Here is a 16,920-nt window from a genome sequence, read left to right on the forward strand (position 1 = left end):
CAAATGTGGTGCTGTGCATGATTGTGTTGGAGTCACTGAATCAATACGTCAGCGTTGGACCTCCCTGTCAAACAAAGTGCCTCTCTCTTTCCCCACATGCGGTAGCGCTTCAACGCCCTTTTTCGGACTTTCACATTCACGCGTGTCCGTTGAATGCAATTTGAGCCGGCGCTAAACAATACCGCAAAACACACGGCGGCCGGGTAAAACCGGTGGAACCGCGGGTCTGAGAGGATATTATCTGCATCGGTTAACGCTCCGAGCAGATTGGCGCTCACTCTCTCGCTCACACAGACGCTGCTTAAAAGGGTGTAACTGGCAGCTCTGACAGAGAATATTATCTGCTTTGGTCAGGGCCCGGTGGCTTTGACATGCACACACACACACACACACACACACACACACACACACACACACACACACACACACACACACGGCGTCTCGCCACTAATGCGATGTGTTTTTTTCATTAGAACCCAGTCATTGGAGGCAATTACACGGGTCATCGTGGGTTTTAATGGGGGGATAATGGACTTGGACGAAGGCAGAGAGAGAGAGAGAGAGAGAGAGAGAGACAGAGAGAGAGACAGAGAGAGAGAGAGAGAAAAGGTTGAAAAAAAAAGAAAGCAAGACTTTGATGAAGAGGAGAGGAGAGAGAGTAGGAATGGGCTGACATGAAGTGTCAGTCACACTGGTGCTGCATGACAATCCAGAACTCAACAAAGAGTGTGTGTGTGTGTGTGTGTGTGTGTGTGTGTGTGTGTGTGTGTGTGTGTGTGTGTGTGTGTGTGTGTGTGTGTGTCTGTTTCAATGGAAAACTGGTTCCCGCTCAAAATGACCAGCGGCATGTCTTTGACTTGTCGTTTGTGCCTCAGACATAATTGATGAATTAGGTTTAAATGCATACTCACTGTTATATGTATATGAGACTTAGTATCGTCGGGTTTCACGAAAACTCTGAATTTAAAGGTGCTCAAATCCAGAATTCAGAGCTTTAACTGCCTCCGCATGGCTCTCAACATGGCGGCGTCTGCTAGCCGGCGGCTATAGCAGCTAAAGGTGCTAACAGCGCAGCAATAAGTTAGCAAACTAAAACTAAGAAACGACCCGTCGAGACTTAATGTCATGGCTGTTGTTGGAGCACGGCGTGGCAGAAGAAGCCTCTTTCTTTCTGAAGTGCTTCATATTCATGCAGGGTGTAAAAACCGGGAGCGCTTTTTGCCGAGTCACCTTTTCCTCAAAGCCGTTTTGAATCATGACTTAGCATCTAAGCGATCGCTTCGAAGAAGCTCGGGGCGCTCGGTGAAATTGATTTGTTTTGGTGAATTAAGTGGGAATGACTTCACCGAAACACGATGGAAGAAGTTTTAAGTCATGACTAAGCATTTTGATTAGTACACACAGTGGATGGTGCTCTGCTGAATGCATTGGATTAAAGCAGGTTTCAATGTTCCTGCCACTGATCATGAATGCTGCATTTCAGCGTCTCATCGGGAAACGCTGATCTTCTACCTGGGATGTCAGTATTGATCGACAATAAAGCAGAGTGTGTGTGTGTGTGTGTGTGTGTGTGCGCTGCCCTTGTGCACGGAGATAGTATTGATTTTGCGTTAATGACTTAAACTGTATACTTAGAGAGAAGAGATCCCTGTGGAGCAATCATGCAATCGGCAGAAAGCTACTTGAGCGGAACAAAGTGTTTGCATGAGTGCTTTGTGTGTGTGTGTGTGTGTGTGTGTGTGTGTGTGTGTGTGTGTGTGTGTGTGTGTGTGTGTGTGTGTGTGTGTGTGTGTGTGTTTGATATAGAGACTATTTATATATGTATTTAATACTGTGCCTTTGTAAAACAAAAAAAGAAGAAGATATTCCTTTGATCCAAGTGTATGGTCAGTTCCTATGCGTGTGTAGTAAGGCTTGCATCGTGTGTGTGTGTGTGTGTGTGTGTGTGTGTGTGTGTGTGTGTGTGTGTGTGTGTGTGTGTGTGTGGGTCCCATCTGTTTTCCAGCCTCTCCATCTCCTCCGGTGTCTCTGCTCTTGGCTACGATCCGTCTTCCGTCCCATCTGATGCTGCAGCACATCGTTACGTTTCTTTTCTCTCACGCCTTCCTCCTCCTCCTCCTCCTCCTCCTCCTCCTCCTCCTCCTCCTCCTCCTCCACGTCGTCCGCCGCAATGCTCCGATCTGTGCCTGTTGTCTCTTTTTCAAACGCACGCAACATCCGACCGCTTTCTGTCAGACGCACTCAAACTCTCTCATCGCCACTTCTGCTGCTCGTACTGTGACACTTTGGAGCGACGTGACTGCATTGTTGGTTTAATTGCTGCTGCTGTCGGAGAGGTTGTTACCTAGAGATGCAATTATGCACAAACATCTCCCCCCTCTGTGACGCCTGGATAGGTTTAATATCTCCCGCAATCTGCTCCGCATCATCTTCATAGACCCGGAGATGCACAGCGGCGGCGCGATGAGGGACGGTGACGTCGGCCTGTCGGTCAGTCCTCACAGACTGGAACGTCCTGGTTTCCAAGAGGGCGTGTCTGTCCTGTAGTCCCATCCTGCACAGTCGCCGTGATGGATGACATTTTGGGATTTTGAGTGAAATGTCTCGACGAACGACTGGATCGATCGCCGTTAAATTTGGCAAACGCGTTCATGTCCCCCCCCCCCGTCGTCGTTCGTCCCGTGAACAACATACAGTGAACCTGGTGTATCTTGTACATGGATGAAGCTAACGAATCGCGTTGAAGCCTGTAGTGTCTGCTCAATGTTCTGAACGGGGTTAACGTCGGACCAGCGATCCGTAAGTGTCAGAGAGTGTACGTGTGGCGCATCTATGAATATTTAAATCGGTTGGATGGATTAAAAAAACATTTCAAATGCGTGGCCTTATCACATCCACGCCTCCGTCCTCCAAGTCGTTTAAATAATGAATTCCACTCGATAATGCTCTCAGGCTCACTTTATTGAAATGGGGGGAACTTGAACCTTCCCTTTTAATCCGTTTACTTTGCAGAGAATATTTTTGTCCCAGACGGACGCAGCGCTCGCCGTTTTAAAAAAAAAAAAAAAAAAAAACGTTTACGAAGGACGCGCGAAGGAGCCGCGGCCCGCCAGACGCCTCACTTTCGGTCCCCGCGGCCATCTTGCATCACCTCACAGTGATTTGACGGATTGCCGTTCCACAAGTTTGAAGTTGATTAATACCGTGCAAAAAGTATACACGGTGCAAACTTTATGAAAGATGCATAAACACCAGCTTGCTCCTTTTGATTTTCCGAAATCCGCACGCAGCACTAAAGTTATCCATTATGCATCTAATGCAACCTCAACCTGACCTCATGTTTCTATAATTACATAATGTCATTTATTATAGAAATTAGATTTTTTTTTTCTTCTTCCACGTTGTACGGAGGCTGCAGGCCAAGTGTTTCATTTTGACTTCAGACTAATTACGTCTCAATAATTTAAAAAAATAAATAAATAAATATATATATATATATATATATATATATATATATATATATATATATATATAGATATATATATCAAGTTAGCTCATTTCACAAATAGAGAGCTATGGGAAGCTGTTACATGAGATGTTATGTAACGGCTCCGAGGGCGTTTTTTAAAGACGGAGGGAAAGCCAGCGGAGAGCACACAATGTTTATTGTTTGTTAGGGTTTCAGCGGAGCTTTTTCGAGGCACGCTCCATTCCCAAAAAGCACAGCCTTGCCAACTCTTGTGGGTAACAGGGGATCTAATTAGCGAATTAGCAAACTTTATTGGTCTTTTTTAGCTGTTGGAGTAAACTTTTCTGTACCCAGGCGTTCCACTGTGTGAATGTTAAGCACGCCGTTTCCCCAGATAAACATCCACGATGAGAACTTCTCCGCGTCGCAGCTCTATATGTTGCACTCGTTGCGAAAGGGAATCGATAGATGTTGCTTTGGAGAAGTCGATACAGCTATATGTGGGACACACATGAATGCACAGACTCACTAATAGGACCGACTCGGCTTTAAGTTTTTCTTTACTTTTGTTTCCTTTGAATAATGAATGAGTGGGGCCGAACAGTACGAAGCAACGGAACTATTGTTGGGGTTGCATTGGCAATTTGGCAGAGCCGTTGGTGTCCCTGTCAGGATAGAGTGTAATAACTCTGGTGAGCACGCTGACGTTAGCTTTTCAGTCTCGTTAGATCACATACCAGTGTAAAACAGGTCTGCAGACTCAATTAAAGAGGCGATGAAGTCTGTAAAGTGACATGTTTGGGACGGCCGGTCGACGGTGAGTGGAGTGCACGACAACAAGCGCACTCGTGAGACCCAAGGGTGATGAAGTCACAATAAAAACGCCGCTTTGACTAAAACCAAATGAAGGCTTTCAGGTCTACTGTGATGGATGGTGTGCGGCGGCGGCGGCTTGTTGTTTATTGTTCTGAACAAGAATGGATGGCGGCAAAGGGATTCTTCTGACAATGAGTTGCAAATGTGAAAGGAGGGCGGGATGTACGCTGTTGAAACAGGAGTGCACCACAGGCCAGACCCGGTCTGAAGGGTTAACTACCTAGTTGATGGAAGAAAGACTTTGTGTTTGTTTTAGTGCTTTGTCCAGACCTGTAGATGTTAAATGTGGCTGTGACTTAATAACAATACTGGACGCTAAATATTAGCCACAACACCTCTGGAGACATATTGTCTTTTCTGTTTTCAGACTTTAGAAGCACGATAGATGTTGAGCGCCTCGAGTCCGAAGACGGTCCGAACGACGCTCGTGTGAATGCGAACAAAAACGCAGAGGCAGCTCTTCCACGGGGGCCTTCTTCCCACACGAAGACACAGTCGGCATTCGACCAGGGTGAGTCCATCAGTAGGTAGCTCCTTCTTTTTAAAGAAGGTTTGGTGGTTTGCAAGTGTACTATACTATACTACACACATATAGAGTGAGAGAAACACACCCAGGCAGGCGTACAGTCACACACACACACACACACACACACACACACCCCTATTTATCCCCCTCCAGAGGACCCTTTATTCCCCCTCTCTTCCTCTGTCTTCTTCACCTCGGTCTCCTCTCGGTCTCCCTCTGTATCCGGTGGTGTCTATTTAAAGAGGATTGCCACACACACACACACACACACACACTCTCTTACTGTACTTCCTCTCTTTGCAGCGGCCCAGAACAGACAAACCAAACTCTGGTTCTAGAGAGAGTCATTTGTGTTTTTACGTTACCGACACGCTTTTGAAACTGAAACGCCTGACTTCCGTTGCACCGTGTGTTGTTTGGCCATGGTTTTGCCTATTGGCGAGGAGAACAGCCTTCCCTTTCCGTTACCGCAGTCTTGGAAAGGGAGGCGTGAGCAGAGCGGTCTTTAGTTTGTTGCAATCTACAACCTCACCACTAGAGGCAACCAAGTCCCTCACACAGTCCCTTTAAACCATGTCTGTCTTCGCCTTACGAGGACACGTGTTATCTTCCTCTTTTTACAGAAGTTTTTAGCTTTATTGTGTATTTTTATCATCACCTATATTATAATCGTATGTCAGGACTGGTTTTTGTCATTCTTTTTTCTTTTTTTTTTGTCATATAAATCCAAAACCCTTATAACTTTAACCAAAAACCTACTTTTAATATTCTCAAACAGCCCTCTGAAGCAGTCAGACTGGCCAAAAATCGCATAACTCTGCAGGTCTGACACCTTAAATTGGTCCTCACACACACACACACACACACACACACACACACACACACACACACACACACACACACACAGATACATTCACAGACATGTGTTTGAGGAGGCGTTTAAGGGTTCACGGTTTAAAATGACATTCTGGGAATTCTCCTTTACGCTTCCTCTCTGCTTCTTCTCGCTCTGTGGCTTTCACGCGATGATGAGACATGATGTACCGGGTCCATCTGGCTGTGATGACTATGCCCTTGTATTGATTAAAAAAAACACACACACACACACACACACACACACACACACACACACACACACACACACATGTTCTCTCTCAGGGAGGAGGAGAGAAAGGTCATGTCTCTCAAGTTAATTACTCTCTGTAGCCCTCAGGTCTGGAGAAGCTTTTCCTTTCCACTTCTTCTTGCCTCATGTCTTCGTCTATCCAGTTTATAGCCACCAGAGCGTGAAGATCAGATAACCTCTCTTTACATTTCTTTGCATGTGTTTGTGTCCTTCCGGAGTTTCCAAACCGTACACACACACACACACACACACACACACACACACACACACACACACACACACACACACACACCTACAGACACAGTGACTATATCTTTGATCCTAAAGCCAGAATCAATTTGTTTTGTCGGTGCGGCAGAGCTACTAAGTTTAATTACTTTCTTCGCTGTAGCTGACGGGGCAAAAAGTGTGTGTTTGGCTGGAGGGTTCAGCCATAATGAAGTGTAAATCTATCAGATAAAAAAAAAAAAGAGCCTGTGAGTCAGTGAACTACCCCGAGGGACAAATGCACTACTTTGACACAGATTACGTCTGTATGAATGCATGAACTTGAAATAAACGTTCTAACTTACCGCTGGTTCTATTTCATATTCGTTCCATGAGGGCTGGAATTGGATTCTTTGAATATTTCCACATGTTAAGCATTTATTTATTTAGTTATCTGTTTATTTTAAAGGTTCTAGCGCATGTCCTGTCACCCCTGTATATATCAGCAGCTTATACACTTTACACACTTTAGCACCTGTCTCAGAGGACCTCAATTTATTACCAGATCACTTACTGTTTTTCTTTCCTGGAAAACTACAATGGATCTGTTTTTCCCCCCCAATGTAAAGGTCTGAATGCCCTTTCAAAGCTCCTTCCATGCTGCCAGGAATAGCATTTCAATTGAGTGATACCCAAATACTTTGTTTAGCCTAAAATTAGTCACATTCAGAGTCCAAAACCCTTAAACCCTACGGCACTCAGAGCAGTTTTTCACTATTGAAAAAGCACAATCGTGGCTAAAAGTGTGAAGAAGCGGCGTCGTTTTAGAGAAAGGAACCTTTCGGACCGTTCTGCGGGTCGTGGGATTCTCTCCAAATGTCCATAAAGTACCAAGAACAAGACCTCCGTGTCCTCAAAGGTAGATACATGATGTCATAGCATCTCCAGTTATATCAACAATTACAATTAATGTAATGGACTCGTGTGCCTCTCAAGAGAGATTGAGACGAAGGACGAGTAGGACTCTCGAGGGACCGCAGTCGATCAGTAAGCTGCAGTATGGTATCGAAGGACGGCTTCGTGGAAACAAGGATATTTGTATGCAGCTTTGTACAGCATATATAGCATGCGTTTCTAAATATGTTTAAGTTTGAGTACGTATATTGCAGAATGCAGTAACTTTCCTCGCAGCAGCCATCTTTATTTGTGGAGTAAGGGTGTCAATTTAAACTGACTTTTTTACTTAGCAGCATATATTTGGTGGCAGAAGCAGAGGTGCATGTTCGTAATGCGTTCCACTTGTTATTATCTGACACCATCAAAGCCTCCGTCTTTTGTTGTCGGTGTCACATCGCGATCTTGACCACAATGCACTTCACTTTCCTGTTGCCAGGTAACAGAGACCCTTTTTTTGTGTGTGTGTGTGTGTGTGTGTGTGTGTGTGTGTGTGTGTGTGTGTGTGTGTGAGCACAAACTTTTCAACTATAACTCAAATATGAATGAAGTTATTTTTATCCTCCCTGTGCAGCGCTTTCATTTGTGCTCGTTCTCTCCACGCCGCTCTAAAGCGACAGCTTCATGGTCGTAAAGAAGCCGATTCAATCAGTCGGCCTCGAGACACTTCAGTCCTCTTCACTCACTCAGCTTAATTATTGTTTACTGCTCTCCAGAGGCTTATTTCACATAAGTTGTGACGACTCTCAATCATAATGACTGAGTCGTGACTCGTCCGTCTGAGGAATGCTAGTTAGTTACATATATATATATATATATGTATATGTATGTATGTAGTTGTATATATGCATTTATATGTATACATATATGCATTTATATACGTATATGTGTGTGTGTGTGTGTATATGCATGTATGTGTATATATACGTTTGTATGTGTATATATGTTTATGTATATGTATTATGTGTGTATATGTGTATACGTATGTATGATATATATGTATGTGTGTATATATATGTATGTTTGTGTGTATATATGTATATATGTATGTATGTGTGTATGTGTGTGTGTGTGTGTGTGTATATATATGTGTGTATATATGTGTGTGTATATGTATAATCATATTTAAACATATGTATGTTTATATATGTATACATGTATTTATATGTTTGTGTATATATATATATATGTACATATATGCAGTATATGTGTCTGTATATTCTGACGTTATTCATGGTGCTAACTTGAGTCCGTCTGAATACTTAAATACTTACACTTGTGGAGTTTGTGAGAACTTAGTGTCCTCTTGTATTCCTGCCCCCAGTGAAGATTGCGAGCATGCGGAGGTTCACTAGGAGTCACTGGGACGAGTCTGATCACCGAGGACCTCCTGTTGCTCGCACATATGGCTCAGTTAAGCCGAGATGATTTTTTGGTTTTAATTAGATTTATGCGTAATGAGCAAATAAGTATGATCTACCATACGGCAATGGAGGGTTAGCGGTCACAAATCACATTTAAAAAAATAAAGCTCAAGCTGTCGGAGCTACTTGTTGGAGCCCATACTGTCACTAACGGCACTCACTGAATAAACATGAGCTAAAAAGAGATTTCAGAGAGAAGCAGACAGAAGGGTTTACAACAGGTTAAACATATAAAGTTATGTATTGTACTAATGGTCAGTACAATATATTAAAGTTGGTGATAGTTGCCGAGCCATTGCCTGAAATGAGCATATTTTAATTGTTTGCTATGACGCTGTCCATGGTGCTGATGTAGTCATTGGTCCAGGTGTATTGTCTTCAGTACTATGACAACTTTATTTATGTAAAGTTGATAAGAAAGCTTCATTTTTACTTCCCGTATTGGGCTGAATTTCCAGCCTTGCGGTCCTTTTTGCAGTGGCTGAATTTCTAAGCAAAGATAGCAGCATTATTCCAAGAAAAGTTGTCCACCGACACCTTGTACGGCTGCACCGAAACTGCAATCGTTCCACTTCATTTCAGTGGGGAGGGGGGGTGGGGAACACGTCATTAGCTCGCCAACGACAGTTTCAATTCCTGGATTTTGAAACTTTTTTTTTTCTGCTAACGATGCTTAAAGAAGAACACCGCCTAAATTAGGAAAGTTCTAGGAAAGGTCTTGAAAAGTTAAATCCATCTTCGTGAAATCAAGCTACTCTCTAGCAATGAACCAGAGAAGGAAGCCTCGACTACAACATCCTTTCCAATTTTAGAGTTTTATCGCTCTAGTTTTTGGAATTGGGAGAGTTATACTTTTGGACTGTCGAAGACCATATGAGTAGCATGTATGAATTTTGATAATGGGTGTACTTCCCCTTTAAATTGGGCAGTCGTGTATTCATTAGCAGCTACCATACTTACAGGCGATAAGGTAATGATCAGCGCAAATGGGCTTTTTGACTTTTGGACACACATTTTGACAACCAATCATCACGCGTGAACCCAAATTGGCTCCTCCTCCTCCTCCTCCTCACACCCCATCTCCACGTCTGCCTGTCTATTTTTAGACAGAGGGCAATGAAGTAGTTAAGAGGAAGGTTTTCTGAAGTCTCCGTTCTCTTTGCAAAGAAAGAGAAGGTCACCAGTGTAGTTAGGGATCTGATTGGAGGACTAAAACTAGCATTCTGTGCACAGATCATGAAGCCGGTCAATGCGTCCTTGGCCAAAGCTCCAAAAACTCCCCCGTAAATGAACTGCACTGAAGTGGCAACAAAGCCTCCCGAAAGAACACGTCACTATTAAAGAGTGCCTCCGTTGATGCTCGCACCTTCGTCTTGACATGTAGTAAACACACAATAATAGCTGTCTGCATAACGTGCACAACACACACACACACACACACATACACACACACACACAAAGCCACCGCTCGCCTTCAGGCTGTCCGTCAAACGCCGTCTGGCTTCATAATGACATGCTAATAAGGCGCTAAAAAGAAAATAGGCTAACAAGCTTTGCAATTAACATGACCGAAAAAAAACTCCTCTCCTCCTCTTCACTCCTGCCGCTTCCTCCCGGGGGGGAGTGGGGGAGGCGGGGGGGGGGGGGGGGGGGAGTGTTTTGTCAGCCTCACTCGGCTTGAGTAGTTTCCATAATGCAGGCACATCAAGAAAGTGTCAGTTAGGGAGTGTGTGTGCGCATCAGAGGGAGAACGTGTGTTTTTGTTTAATCTCCAATAATTCCTAATGTGGAGGGCTGTGTCAGACTGTGGAGTAAAAACTCCCTCAAGGGCTTCCTACACACACACACACACACACACACACACACACACACAAAGCTGCACACCGTCCTTTTTTTTTTTGTGGTGATAATGTGAAAGGACATGGTCTGAAATCAAGCAGAGTGGCAACAGTGGAGAGGGAGAAAGTGGGATGAAGGGGTTCAGCATCTCCCCCCGTCGTTTGAATAAATTATCAACGATAAAAACAGCCGAGGTCAGTCGGCAAGCGGTGGCGGCGCGGTGGCGGTGGCGGCGAGGCCCTTTTTTTTTTTCCGTTGCCTGTTTGAAGAGGAACATGTCTGTATAAGGCAACGACTCGCTCCTCCACTGTTTGTGTCTCTCAGAGGAAGCAGACGCAGGGAGACACAATGCCTTGTTGAGTCATCGCCGCTCCCTTTGAGCACCAGCCAATGCATTCTTCGGTGGCGGCTGTGGCGGCTTTATTATCTCATTTAATACCAAAAAACAATACTAAATAAATTGTTGAGCTTTTGGTGGAGCGAAGATGTCAGGAGGAGATTTACAGTCGTGCGAACTCTCAGCTTCGCACCTGTCCTCTTTTGACGATGTGTGTATATAAGACTCACTTTCAAGGTCTAAGGTCTACAAAACTGTGTCCTGATAAATTGTGTTTCGGAATCCAAGTCCAAGCTCAAGGAAAACTTCTGCCGCCAGAGAAATATCTACTTGATTATATGTGGTTGTATATTTTGCAGTAACCTTCAAAAAGTAGTCCGCGCTCCTGCAACTATTCAGAATTGTTGACATACATAAACTTTGTAGTTTTTCCACAATCATTTATATTCTTCACCATGATTTGGAATATAAATATTTTACCAGTTTGGTAGAGTTCAGTCTCAACTGTGAAAACTCTGGCCTGTTGCTATACAGGGTTCATTGATGGTGTTTTCTTTTCCTGGCAACAAAGCTTCATGTGACTACAGGGATGTATGTCTCTGCCACGGGTCAATGAATCACAATGACCGCAAAAGAAAGAAAGAAATATGTGAATGTTACAGTCCAAATCACCTCTTGTCTGTGATAAGGTTCCTGGGTCTGCTTTTGTGTTACTGGACTAGCCATTATGCTAACGTTACTGGGTTAGCCTTTGTGCTACTGGACTAGCCATTGTGCTAACGTTACTGGGTTAGCCTTTGTGCTACTGGACTAGCCATTGTGCTGACGTTACTGGGTTAGCCTTTGTGCTACTGGACTAGCCATTGTGCTGATGTTACTGGGTTAGCCTTTGTGCTACTGGACTAGCCATTGTGCTGACGTTACTGGGTTAGCCTTTGTGCTACTGGACTAGCCATTGTGCTAACGTTACTGGGTTAGCCTTTGTGCTACTGGACTAGCCTTTGTGCTAACGTTACTGGGTTAGCTCTTACTCGTTCTTTGGCTCAGTCATGAACAACTTCACTTCTGGATTCACTGTCGGCCCATTTTTCCATGTCTTCTATTCATGTTTCATATTTCTTTTTCATTACAAGCTGTTTACACCTCTTACAGGTTTTTTTAAAAATGGCGGTTGCCCGTGCCGCATTGATTCATGTGTTTGATCAATCACTTACTTCACTCACGGTTCCTCTTGTGCTTGCAGAGTACCTACCTAAGTATGTTGGCTCTTATAACAACAACGAAAAATTCTTCCGTTCTGAAAACACTTAATACGTCACTCCACATTCGACGCCGCTGTCGTTCCTTTTTACAAAAACTAATTTATTTATTTCTTTTCTCTGCTTTTCAGCCACAGCAAGGTCGCAAAGGCATTCATCTTTGCTTTCCTCTCCTCCTCCTCCTCCTCTCATCATCGTCAACGTTGTGCGTTACGTGTGTGTGTTATAGTGTGTAACGGTATCAAAGACGGTGTTCTGAAGGTGAAGGCCGCGGTGTTGTCATGTGCATCGCTATAGAGACGTGCTTCTCTTTTTATGTCATCCTCTGCCCTTCAGATGAAAGGAGAATGAGGGTGAGAGTTTTGGGTTGCGTGTGAAGTAAATTTAAGCAAAGGGTAAGAGAGGAGGAGGTGGAGTCTTATCTGTGTTTCCTAAATATGCTGCATATTAGCAGAGATTAAAATGTGGCATTCACAAACTGTCAGACAAAGTTTTGCAACCACCACTCTTGATTCTCTCCTTCAAATTGTCTTTGGATTTGACAACAACAACCTTGATTTACCCAACAGTGAAGACAGTATTAGGAACAATGGCGCCAGCGGAGGACAATGCTCGTCCTTCAAGTGAACAAAAGCCCTCTGGCATTGTTCATTGTTTTGAGACGAACACAATTGAAGTCTGAAAGAGTTCCAGCGATTCTCCTTGTGAAGAGTTTGTTGCGATGGAAAGGTTTATGTTTGAAAGCGCTCCAATTTGACCTTTTAAATATTGCCACACGGACTCGTATATTGGCAATTTTTTTTCACAATCAATATAACACAGCTGGGGTTAATTATAGGTGACCGCGAGCAGCACGGACAAGTACATCCCACAACCGCAACCTCCCCAGGGTCATGAGGTGGAATACTCAGATATTTGACACGGATGCCTCCCTTCTTAGAGGTTTTCCGGTCACGTCCACCTGGTAAGAGGCCCGGGTCTACCCCAAGGGCTAGACCCGGAACACGCCGGAGGGATTATATATCTCCTCTGGTTTTTGTAACGCCTCGGGGTTCCCCCCCCCCCCCCCCCCCCCCCCAGTAAGAGAAAAAACGTTGCTGGGGGAGAGGGACACATCTGGAATACCAATCCTGAGCCTTCTGCCCTAAGCGGTAGAAGATGGATGGATGGATGGAATCAGCAAGCTAGCTAACTAGCCAGCCGCAAGCCTGTTAGCTAACTCGCTAATTCCACCGTGCTTTAATGCTACACAGAAAATGAGCCGGGCAAAGTTGTCACAGTTGCCGCTCGGACCGTCCTGACGAAGGCCACAAGCTGATAAACAATAAAGTTGCTCCGCATACTGAAAGCGTTGCTGGAGATTTGACCGTGAACCATGAACCGGTTGGTTTTTTTTATTACATCTGTGTGACTCATGCATACGATGTAGACATTGTGCTGGTCGTGACCTCATCCATCTCTTCTGTTTCCTCCGTTTCCTCCTTCTCTATGGAGGGGTCACCTCTATCTTCTGTGTGTGTGTGTGTGTGTGTGTGTGTGTGTGTGTGTGTGTGTGTGTGTGTGTGAGTGAGTGACCATTTGTTGTAACTCACGTTGACAGATTCCCGGCTGCAGAGACACGTTTGTGGATATCGAAGTTGATGTGAGTGGTTATCTCGTGTGTGTGCACGTGTGTGTGTGTGTGTGTGTGTGTGTGTGTGTGTGTGTGTGTGCGCGCATGTGTGTGTGTGTGTGCGTGTGGACGGGGGGGGGGGGGGGGGGGCAGCAATTTGTCCCGTTCTTCTTTGCCAACCGTAAATCGTTTGCATTCTATAACAACGTTTTGCAGGAATTTATCTATGCAAGCTCTCCCACGAAACATCTGTTGTGTTTGTGTGTGTTCACGTGGGAGTATTCGTGTGTGTGTGTGTGTGTGTGTGTGTGTGTGTGTGTGTGTGTGTGTGTGTGAATCACTGATGCGTGTTCCGCTTGATGCGGTCAGCCTGCTTATGGTTTCACAGATAATGACTTTGGCTTTTTTGCTTGGAAGTTTATCCCGTTATGAGCAGCCATTTGCAACAAAAGCATGTCCTCTGGACATTTATGTTTCCTTTGTTTTCAGCTATTGAAAAATAGCACAAATTGTATTTTAGGGGCGGAAAGAAACAACTTAAAATGCATGCATGCACTTCAGCTTTATTTATTAAGGGGCCCCAGGTTGTGGGGGCTAGACTAACGTATTCTTGGCCTGCCGTGTTTGAGAGAGTCTGCCAATGAGACCAGCTGTTAAGACATCAGCTTCCAGTAGCATCACGGGCGCAAAACCGACATGAAACTGACCCGCCGCTTTAAGTTTTTAAGTAAGTAACATGCTGCTAAATGGACCTCCAGGTTGAGACCGTTCTGTTCTTTCCAAAGTCAAGAATGAACGTTGAAACTTAGCGTAACATTTGCAGGAGAAAAAGACAAAAAATCTATATATATATATAGTATTTATCAAATGATCTTGATTCCACCTGTCACTGTTCATCCATTACTACAGTGCACGTGTGTGTGTGTGTGTGTGTGTGTGTGTGTGTGTGTGTGTGTGTGTGTTTACGTTTACCTCCCTCAGGATGAATTATGCAACGACGTGCAGGTGACAATGATCAGTTACCGCCAAATTGCTGTTTGCTTACCTCAGGCGCGTAAACACAACTGCCATAATTGATTTATCTGCATTCTTTAAATCGTTATCTCAGCTCCCGTACGTCCCGCCGCCGCTTAGCCTCTGTGTTGCGTACATAACGGCGTTAATGAGTCACTCTCCCTTGTTGCTCACTTTCATTTTGACATTTTCGCTTCATCACATTTTCACCTTAAATGTCTTCAAAAGCTCATGTCAAGAATTCTAATTGTAAGGACTCATCTACAGTTCTGGATCTTTTGCCTCCGTCGACCCTCCTCCTCTACAACCCTCGAGACTTCTGAGTAAAAGTCGAAACATGAGGAGGAGGAGGAGGAGGAAGAGGAGGATTCTTTAAATATTGATGTTGACTTTTTCAGGCTTTTTTTTCCTCAACTGAACGTGAATGTACAAAAAAACAAGAGAAACGGTGACATAAACACACTTAAATGTAGACAGTAAATGCACAAAGAAGACTGATGTTCTCCACCCACACACACACACACACACACCCACACACACACACACACACACACACTTGTTCTTGTTGGAGTGACAGCACCCCGACTGATTGAAAGGCCTTCACCAGAAAACCCTGCTGCGTCTTTCATTTCATGCTGCATTACCCCCCCCCCCCCCCACCTCTGTGTGACTCGCTTTGTGCAAACGCAAACCTCCGTCACTCGTGTTGTCCTGTTTGCAAAGTGTGTTGTGTGTGTGGAGTGTGTTGCGTGTGTGGAGTGTACGGAGTGTGTTGCGTGTACGGAGCGTGTTGTGTGTGTGGAGTGTGTTGAGTGTACGGAGTGTGTTGCGTGTGTGGAGTGTGTTGAGTGTACGGAGTGTGTTGAGTGTACGGAGCGTGTTGCGTGTGTGGAGTGTGTTGCGTGTACGGAATGTGTTGAGTGTACGGAGTGTGTTGCGTGTACGGAGCGTGTTGCGTGTACGGAGCGTGTTGAGTGTACGGAATGTGTTGCGTGTGTGGAGTGTGTTGCGTGTACGGAGTGTGTTGCGTGTGTGGAGTGTGTTGAGTGTACGGAGTGTGTTGCGTGTGTGGAGTGTGTTGCGTGTGTGGAGTGTGTTGCGTGTACGGAATGTGTTGAGTGTACGGAGTGTGTTGCGTGTACGGAGCGTGTTGCGTGTGTGGAGTGTGTTGCGTGTACGGAGTGTGTTGCGTGTACGGAGTGTGTTGCGTGTGTGGAGTGTGTTGAGTGTACGGAGTGTGTTGCGTGTGTGGAGTGTGTTGCGTGTGTGGAGTGTGTTGCGTGTGTGGAGTGTGTTGAGTGTACGGAGTGTGTTGCGTGTGTGGAGTGTGTTGCGTGTGTGGAGTGTGTTGCGTGTGTGGAGTGTGTTGAGTGTACGGAGTGTGTTGCGTGTGTGGAGTGTGTTGCGTGTACGGAGTGTGTTGAGTGTACGGAGTGTGTTGTGTGTACGGAGTGTGTTGTGTGTACGGAGTGTGTAGCGTGTACGGAGTGTGTTGCGTGTGTGGAGTGTGTTGCGTGTGTGGAGTGTGTTGCGTGTGTGGAGTGTGTTGCGTGTACGGAGTGTGTTGCGTGTGTGGAGTGTGTTGCGTGTACGGAGTGTGTTGCGTGTGTGGAGTGTGTTGCGTGTACGGAGTGTGTTGCGTGTGTGGAGTGTGTTGCGTGTACGGAGTGTGTTGCGTGTGTGGAGTGTGTTGCGTGTACGGAGTGTGTTGCGTGTACGGAGTGTGTTGCGTGTGTGGAGTGTGTTGCGTGTACGGAGTGTGTTGCGTGTGTGGAGTGTGTTGCGTGTACGGAGTGTGTTGCGTGTGTGGAGTGTGTTGCGTGTACGGAGTGTGTTGCGTGTACGGAGTGTGTTGCGTGTGTGGAGTGTGTTGCGTGTACGGAGTGTGTTGCGTGTACGGAGTGTGTTGTGTGTATGGAGTCGACAGATCGGGGCCTCGAGATGTTTTGCTGAGACGCAGATAGACGGCGATGAGACGAAGGCTGACGACCGAAGCGATCGCTGAGAGACAGAAAAATGAAACGACAACACTCGAGAACAGAGGGAGTGTGTAAATACAAAATAAGAAAGAGTCGACAGCCTCTTCTTTTAATGAAGGTCTTTGTTAACTGTCTTATTCAGTGGGCTTTTATTCTGAAACTGCTTACTCGGGGAGACACAAAAGATGAATTATGAAGTCTTGTAAGAGGGCTATCGAAAGGATTATAACAATAACAAACAATATTTATATGATTGAAGCACTTTTCACAGTTACAGAAGCACTCTGCAACAAAACAA

General features: G+C 45.1%; 1 protein-coding gene across 7 annotated transcripts in view; it reads left to right on the forward strand.

The window, feature by feature from the left end:
- htr2cl1 (5-hydroxytryptamine (serotonin) receptor 2C, G protein-coupled-like 1) overlaps positions 1-16,920 on the forward strand; it is a 96,069-nt gene that overhangs the window by 47,455 nt on the left and 31,694 nt on the right. For 5 of the 7 annotated variants that reach the window (XM_068713243.1, XM_068713248.1, XM_068713247.1 and 2 more), the window contains one exon: positions 4,713-4,856. The exons of the other annotated variants lie outside the window; for them this stretch is intronic. The gene's annotated coding sequence lies outside the window, so the exon portion shown is untranslated. The remainder of the gene's footprint in view (positions 1-4,712; positions 4,857-16,920) is intronic. 7 annotated transcript variants of the gene reach the window in all.

This window comes from Cebidichthys violaceus, unplaced genomic scaffold, assembly GCF_023349555.1.
Source record: "Cebidichthys violaceus isolate CVI_PGR_0920_01 unplaced genomic scaffold, fCebVio1.0.p SCAF_19, whole genome shotgun sequence".
NCBI classification, from domain to species: Eukaryota; Metazoa; Chordata; class Actinopteri; order Perciformes; family Stichaeidae; genus Cebidichthys; species Cebidichthys violaceus.